This window comes from Mastomys coucha, unplaced genomic scaffold (assembly GCF_008632895.1).
Source record: "Mastomys coucha isolate ucsf_1 unplaced genomic scaffold, UCSF_Mcou_1 pScaffold23, whole genome shotgun sequence".
Lineage (NCBI taxonomy): Eukaryota > Metazoa > Chordata > Mammalia > Rodentia > Muridae > Mastomys > Mastomys coucha.
The window spans coordinates 109,516,504-109,525,629 of NW_022196906.1; positions in this window are offsets into that span (position 1 = coordinate 109,516,504).

A 9,126-nucleotide genomic window follows, 5' to 3' on the forward strand; every position below is an offset into this window, starting at 1 on the left:
TTGTCCTTAGCGGGGGTCACCGGGCACTGGAAAGCCACTCCGTTCTTCCCCTCGTGGCTCCCTTTGTCCTTAGCAGGGGCCACCAGGCACTGGAAAGCCACTCCGTTCTTTCCCTCGTGGCTCCCTTTGTCCTTAGCGGGGGCCACCAGGCACTGGAAAGCCACTCCGTTCTTCCCCTCGTGGCTCCCTTTGTCCTTAGCGGGGGCCACCAGGCACTGGAAAGCCACTCCGTTCTTTCCCTCGTGGCTCCCTTTGTCTTGAGAATCCGTGAGCGGCTTGGCCGCCCTTTCCTCTTCCTCTGTGTCTTTCCTTCCTTACCCCTGGGCCCTGGGCACAGTCAGGGCGGCACCCAGAGGAAGGTGTCTGGCAGACTCTGTGCGTTGTCACTCTGCTGCCAAGGTCTGTGTTACCACCAGGCCCTGGAAGACCCTTGTGTAGACTATCAAAGCAGGAAACTTTGCCACCCACAGCCATAGAGCTGTGGCTGATACACTATTGCAGGGATCCGGCATGAAGGTCCTCTCCTTCAGGGGAGCGGCTTACCCTCTCCGTGTGTTCAGAATTCCGAGTATAGAAGAAATGCCGCAGCCGCTACATTCAAGGATTTACACTCTCTCACAGTAGCTCCTCTCCACTCTTCTTCTAAGTACAACCCCACAAAAGCTTATCACCTCTCCTTGAGTGTACCACACTGCTGGGCCCTGGGGCAACCTGCTTTCTGAATCAGAGTACCTGGAAGACTGAGTGAACATTGCTCGTGTTTCAAGGCCCTGCTTGAACATCACCCTTTATAAGCACCTCAACAGTAAAGCATGCAGACAGACTGAGGAAACGACTCTGTCTCTTAAGTGCTTGCCAGGTAACCATAAGGCCTGAGTTCGAGCCCCAGCACCCATGTGAAAAACTGCATTGGTCTCAAAAAGCAGGGTGGGCAGCACCTGAGGAACAAGAGCCAAAGTTGATCTCTGTCTCCACAAGTATACACACACACACACACACACACACATACACACACACTCACACACACACTAACACATACACTCACACATACACTCATACATACACATACACACACATTCACACACATACTCACACATATACACACTCACATACAGACACATACACTCACACACACTCACACATACACACACTCACACACAGACACATACACTCACACACACTCACACATACACATATACACTCACACATACACATACTCACACATACTCACATATACACATTCATACACACAGACACACACACACATACACACACTCACACATACTCACACACTCATATACACACACTTACACACATACACACACATTCTCTCACACACATACATACTCACACATACAACTCACACACACACACACACACACACACACACACACACACACCCTTCCCTTGCCTACCCATTCTACCACTAGGTAGAGTGGTCACCGTTTCCTAATCTCTTAACATTACATAATTGTATTACGGAGGGTGGGGTTAGTCAGTGTTTAAAAATAGACACCCAGTACAGTGACTGCATGGCTCAGGTCCAGCCCCTCCATCCTGGAGAATGGGAGAGGGGCCACAGTTATGTAGAATGATGGCGGACTTCCAGCTTCTAACTTCTAACTTCTCTCTACCTGAGACACAAGCTGACTGCTTTTTTAAAAAAGGCCTGGTAAGTGAGTTTTCTCTCTCCAGTGCCCACTCCCACCCCCACTAATGGGGTGCTGGCTGGACAAGTTCAGGCTGGATCAGGGTACACTGAAGCTCAAAGGCCTGGCAACCTTTGTATCTCTCTTCAAACTGAACAACCCTTAACTTGGTAATAGAGACCATTCCCTCAGAGGCTCCTAAAGCTCCCATATACCTCAAGGGGAAGCCAGACTGTGGCTTCTCTAATCCCCTCACCATCTCAGAGGGTCTTTCTCTCCTTGTTCCTTGACAGAAGCCTCTCTTCGCCAGCTGATTCTGTCAGCTATGTGTGAGATTGTCTCTGTTGCTACATTTTCACTCAGGAGGATTCCTGCATTATAATTCTTCAGCCAACAGAGAGGATGAACCTGATCAAGACCCCTAAGTCCTCACGGGTGCTTTGACTTCTCCATCTGTATAATGGACATGATGCAATGATCCTTGCTTTATGGATCAGAAATGACCCAGTGGGAACTTTAACAACCTCTTGCTGGTACCAGTTCCTCAGAGCTTACCATGGATCTGAACACGTGGGTCATCGGTGGTCTGCGCCAGACTCCAACATGGCTGTTACTGAAGATGCCTTGATCCTGTGTTCAGTGTCTGCTTATTTGAAGCTCGGAATGGGCTGTGTTTCAATAATGCCTCCTTTCTTGGCCATGCTATTTTTGGTGAGAATCCACCACACATTATTCTGTGATCCTCATTATTTAGTTCTTTTGTCTTTAAACAAACATCAGTTAACAAAGAAGAAATAACTTTCAATTTTGTAAATGTAAAATATTTCATGTGCATACTGAAACTTTTCATTTTCCAAGTGAAAATATTATGGCTTGCCATAAAACCCCTTTTCATTTGAAAACCTTTGAGCACAAATGAAAGCTCTGAGTGAGTTCATAGTAATAGAACTCAAATGACCAAGATTTGTTTCTTCACACTTACAGTTATTGCACTAGTACTGTTCATTAAGAATCTATGGTCCTAACGTAGAAATGCATGGGACCCCTGGGACTGCAGATGTGAACCGCGTCAGAGACAGGCAGGCATAGTGCACAGCTGTGAAGAAATAATTCCTCACAGGAGACTTACAATCAAATATAGGTGTGTTGGGTGTTAAAGCAGAATTGCCACTCTTTTGAAAATTTCTGTATTAGTCTTGTTTCCTGGCAACGGAACATCTGATATAGGATACTTGTGAAGTAAAACAGGGTTAGGTAGTTTGACTCATAGATCTGGAGGGTTAAATGCAAGACTGGTTGAGCCCATGAAGTTGAGACTCTGGAGAGAGAGGCAAGTCACAGTAGGTGTGGGTACCAGAGCAAATGCTCATACCGCAGAGGCAGGGAGCAGTGGGTGTGGGTACTGCAGAGGCAGGGAGCAGTGGGTGTGGGTACCGCAGAGGCAGGGAGCAGTGGGTGTGGGTACCAGAGCAAATGCTCATACCGCAGAGGCAGGGAGCAGTGGGTGTGGGTACCAGAGCAAATGCTCATACCGCAGAGGCAGGGAGCAGTAGGACAGACAAGGATGAAAACTGAGCCCCGTAATCTCTTTCAGGGACTGACCCTCAATAACCTAAGGACCTCACATCTTACCTCTCAAAGATTCTTAGCACTTCCCAGCAGTAGCACCATTTTGGGGACCAAATTTGTGATATCTTGTCAACTTGATAGAATTTAGAATTACCTAGAAGACACATTTTTGAGCTTGTTTGTGAGGATACTTCCAGAGGGGACTTGAGGAAAGACTTACCCTGAAGGTGAGGTAGTTTACAATAGGTTGTCTAAATATAACCCTAACCCTAACCCTAACCCTAACTCTGGTCTTGAAAAACACAGGCAAGATCTCATGTAGACCTGTAATAACACCCTGGGGGATTGGGAAGGGGATGTGAGCACAGCATAAAGAAAAGGAAGTTCTCTGGGAAGCAAACTTACATCTAGCTTTGCTTGTGAGCCTTATTTCTAAATGTAACTGCAAAGGATGCTGTGACCTAAACATCTAGCACAAAGCCTGTTTATAGCTCAGAGATAAGCAACCAAGAGAAACCATTCCGCACATCCTTGAATGAGTCAGCCCTGGGATCCACAAGACTACTAGTGCAATCATAGCTCCAGAACGGGCAAAGAACAGACAGAGGCAAGCATACTGAGGGAAAAAGAAAGAAAGGAGGAAAGAGAGAGAGAGAGAGAGAGAGGGAGAGAGAGAGAGAGAGAGAGAGATCCAAGTTAATAAGAAAACAGGAGCTAAAGAAATCTCTTAGGCTTCAGAGCTGTGAAAAATGTTTGGGTCCCAGGCAGTCATAGTGAAAGGAAAGCAATATAACAATATGTCCTGATAAAAATCACTGAACTTAAAGGACAAAGAGAAAAATCCTATAAGTTCAAGGTAGAAAAAAATTACTAATGCTTAAAAAAAAGGAGGGGTGCCATTATTATTTGAGCTTTATTCTGACAGTAGAATGAACTGGAAGAGACCAGAATCATGTCACTATGAACCCCTAAGAGGAAGTATGTGCCTGGAATATTTTATGTGTAGCCAAGGTTGTAGTCATATGCTGGGGTGGAAAAAAATGTCATTCATGGGCTTGTGATAAGTCAGAGCAAGTGTATGCCTGGCTGTCTGTGTACTTTGTGAACCAAACACTTGAGGAGAGATTCTAAATAAACAGATATTGGAGTGGCAAGCAACAGACAATGTTGATATAAGCAGCTATGTGCGGCCTAGAGCTAGTGAAGACTCTGATGTGTGAAGGGTTACTGTCTATTGAATTGGGGAACAGCAGGGCATCCCTGAGTGCTGTGAACACTTTCTCATCCCGGGTGAGAGTAATTCAAGGTGTTAGACATCCTTGTGTTAGGCAATCAGCAGCCACCAAGGCCATCCCAGCTGTGGCTTTGTTAGTCTCAAGTTTCATAAACCTGATTTTATTTCAGACACCAGAGGGTGAGTTTTAGGAAGGAGTTTTATCACAGAGCTAAGGGAGGTTTTTATTGCAGGATGCAGACAAGCAGAGCACCGTGAGAGGAGTTCCTAGGAGCTTGCCACTGAGGAGCTTTGTCTAGGGGCTCGCATCCCATTGAAGTCAGGGAGGTGGGCTGATGAGCCTAGCCGAGCCAACCCCCGGCCCAGATGGCACGCCCATGCACCTCTTTATCATGTTTCAGAGCCTGGAGTTCCAGTGAACATCTTCAAGGGACAATGAAATGCCTGATCGCACAGAGCTTCCAGACAGTGGTGCTCATGAGGTTGCTGTCTCCCCCACCTGTGTGTGTGTGTGCGCGCGCACATATATGACAAAGTTACTCCAAACAATTTCAAATAGAACCTAAAAAAAGAAAAAAAAAGCGATTTATTTTATTATCCATGTGCATCTGTGTGGACATCTGTCTATGTGTGGGCTTGTGCATATACGTTCAGGATCCAAAGAAATCCAGAAGAGGACATCTTATCCCCTGCATCTGGAATTATAGGTGCCTGTGAGCATCCCGATGTGGACCTAGTCTAGGGGTACAGCATGAGGTCCTTTCTCAAAATAAAAATGAACTATGGGTAGGATTAGAGATATGGCTCAGAGCTTAAGAACACTGGCTGCTTTTCCAGAGGATCCAGGTTCGATCCCCAGTGCTCATATGATGGTTCATAACTTTGTATGCCCGGTACTGGTAGAGGCCAGGAGAGAGCATTGGATGCCCCAGAACTGGCCTCAATAATGCTTGTGAGCCACTGTGGGAGTGCTGGAAATGGAGTTAGAGTCACCTGGAAGAGAAGCCAGGATTCTTAACAGCTGAGCCATCTCTTCAGGCTGGATTGCCATAATCTTACATCTTATAACCTTTAATATACCAAACACAGCAAGCTCTTGTGGTAGGTTCTAGAACAGCCATCATTTAAAAGCAAAGATGAGTGACAGCTGTATCTACAGCTGCAATGGACATGCAGATAGCTCTGAAAAATGTGAATGTGTCCTACAAACCATCACCTATGTTCAAAAGAAAATGAAATGTCACATTATGATGGAAGTCAGTGTAAAAACACTGTTTTCCTACCAAAAGACTCGGGCCCTAGGCAGAGAGCTCCTGCCTTCATTAGTCCTGATGAAGTTACCTAGACAATTTCCTCCCTAAATATCTTTTCATGATGTTACTTCTTTTTCAACTTTCTCTGGCTGTTTACTGGTCCTTAGAAAAGAAATCAAATCCCTGGGCTTGTTCTTTCTGCGGACACTGGGGCATTGAGGTGTGTCTCTGAGCACAGTGGAGCCTTTTTCAAGGAGGTAGAATCCTGGAAACTCAGCCACTTAGGCTGCACCAAGTCAGTGACTTTGGGATTCTTGCTTCCTGCATCTGAAGAATCAAATTTATAGACCATAGAGGGTGAGTTTTAGTGAGAAGTCTATTATAGGTCCATTGGTCCGAATGGGGCAGAAGGGGAGGCTCCAGTACAGTGCTGGGTGGGACAGAAAATAGGGCACCGACAAGCTGATAGTCTTTTTAAAGGACCTGTGGTTGAAGGTGAGGTAAGATGTGAGGAAAGGGTGGCTTCTTAAGCCATTTCACCCAACTAGGTCTCCAGGTGTCGATGTATCAGGTACCCAGGTGTCTGGGAGTCAATGTATCTGGTACCCAGGTGCCCAGGTTCTAAGGTGCTCAGGTCAACAGGTGCCTCCTTTTGCTTTCAGTCACATGGTTATGTAGAGCCTCTGGGCAGAGCTGCTCATTTTGGAGATGACTAAGCAGTAGGAATCAGAATTCTCCCCTGGCATCCCATCCTCCATCAAGGATGTTCTGGGAACCACTCTAGTCTCTAACCTATCTAAGAACTGTCTTTCTCTTGTTCTCATGTCCACCTCTCTAGACTTGTAGGACCACTCTTCTCTCGGATTTGGCTCTGTCTGGGCTGAGTTCCTTGTCAGACCACAGCAAGTACCTACCTGCAGGTTCTGTTTCAGGCACACACATTTGCTAGTGAAAGAAACTTGATTTGCTGAAGCAAAGTGGGCTTCAACATAAATAGAAACAGGAACACACAATGCTTCCCAGTGCCTTTCTGCACTGCTTAGCCCCCTTTCCTGGATTGCCACTGACTTCAGACATGGTCCTCTTCATTCTAGAAATTTTAGGAAAAATTCCACTCTATCTCTCTTCCCTAGAGAAATTTTACATACTTCTGGGTCTCTAGGAATGTAAAATAGGTACATGCCTAACATTTGGTAGCAGTAAATCATAGAGACTTATTTTAAAGTAGCTCTCAGTATACACATAATTTTACCATTTATTAAAATGAAAGCAAATTTGCATACTAATGAGATAGATGTGCTTATGTGTGTTTTACATAAAAAATTAAACCTTGGCTAAAGTTTGGTACTAGAGGACATAGATCATCTTTAATATTTTTCAGAGTTGATCGATACTTTGATTTTCTAGTCCTTGATGGTATTGAGAAGGCCACTTTGCATAAATACTTAGTACAAAATGGCAGAGGTATGTCTATGGCCATTTCAGAAATTATTGGAATTCTGTCCTAATCCCAAATCAAAGTTTCTTGAATGATTTTTTTTTTAATGAAAGGCAAGTCAGCAACTCAAACAACAATCTTAAAATGTTTGTTTATTTTCATTATTTTATGTGTATGTGTCCTTTGTCTGCCTGTGTGTCTACACAGCACATGCATGCTGGATGCCCATGAAGTCAGAAGAGGGTGTTGTGGGAGCTGAGATCTGAACCTGGGTCCTCTGAGAGAGCAGCCTATGCTTTTCACTGCTGAGTCATCATCTTCTTCTTCTTCTCCTTCTTCTTCTTCTTCTTCTCCTTCTCCTTCTTCTTCTTCTTCTTCTTCTCCTTCTTCTTCTTCTTCTTCTTCTTTTTAAATATTTATTTATTTATTTTATGTATATGTGTAGCTGTCTTCAGATATCAGAAGAGGGCATCAGGTCCCATTATAGACAGTTTTAAACCACCATGTGATTGCTGGGAAAAGAACTCAGGACCTCTGGAAGAGCAGACAGTGCTCTTAACCACTGAGCCATCTCTCCAGCCCCCCTTTTCTGACCCATCTTCTTAGCCTCAACAGTTTTAAAAACCAAACGTTCTAACATAATTGGATGCAGAAGTATACTAATTTGATGCTTCTATGCTGAAAACTATGAAAGTCTTTGTTTTTTGTAATTAAAGCAGTATATTTCCTGAGAGTGGAAAAGTTCTTGTATATACAGTGAAAACGCCAAGCTCATACCATGTGGCAATCCAAGCTGAGGTGATCTGCAGTGTTTGCTAGTATTGCATGATGGGATATGTGCGCAATGCCAAGTTTGTGTGCAAGCACTGTGCACTCAGAAGTAAGGCTGTGGTGAAGACGCAGAGCTGCCTAGGCGAGATCTGTCAGAAACACGGCCGATCCATTCCAGGTTTCATTTTGAATTCGTCTTTGAACATTCAGAAACCTTTTACTGTTGTTGGATCTGCTGGGCCTCCCCCACATTCAGTTATGGGACTCCATGTGGGGTTGTGACCCACAGATTAAGAAATAGACATTGTCTGGTCAGGGCAGCGCTAGAAGTCCAGGCTTTGTGGAGTTGTTCAACTTACTGAGTCCAAGGGAAAGGCAAAGTCATTGTAAATGGTGCCAGCCACAGCCCTTGGAACTCCTCCTCAGCCTCAAATGTAGCTTCTATTTCTTTCCTTGTCATGACTCCAGCAAACACAAATGCAAATGTTGGGACTGACCAGACCCAGGTAATGTGCCTAAGCCAGGAGCTGGGGTTGAGCTTACTTAGAAGTCGTGGGCGGAGCACATGAGAGGTGGGGAGCAAGGGAAAACCAGGCGCCACTCCCAGTGAGCACAAGAAAACGCCACGCCCCTCTTCCCGCGAGAACTGGTTCTAGTTCCATCCAGAAAGTGTGTTCTTCCCTTCACCGTTTTCTGTCATTCACAGTAGGTCCTACTGAGCACCTACTGTGTGACACAGGGTTTAAGATCCAGGGTAAAACTTAAGAGTTACAGCCTGCAGACACAGCAGCCCAATTCAATTCATTTCTCTGTCATCAAGTTACATTTGCTTTCCGTTGGTAACTTATTGATCAAGATAATCTAGGTTCCTCTGCTTAAAACTTCATTTCTTTTTGAATCGATAATCAGTTCAGGCTTTAAGCTGAATTAATTCACAGCCACAACTCTCTGTCAAGGCTGACCTCCGTTCCTTGGGCTCTCCTGACTCCTTTCTTTTCTGCTCTAGGAAAAGGCCTGGATGCAAAGGGAAGTATACATGGTTTCACAAATGTGATGACGGGGTTGGGGTCCACTGGGTAGCCATGCTCACCCCAGTGTGCTCACACAGTGTGCTCATGCAGTGTGCTCACCCTAGTGTGCTCACCCCAGTATGCTCACACAGTGTGCTCACACAGTGTGCTCACCCCAGTGTGCTCACACAGTGTACTCATG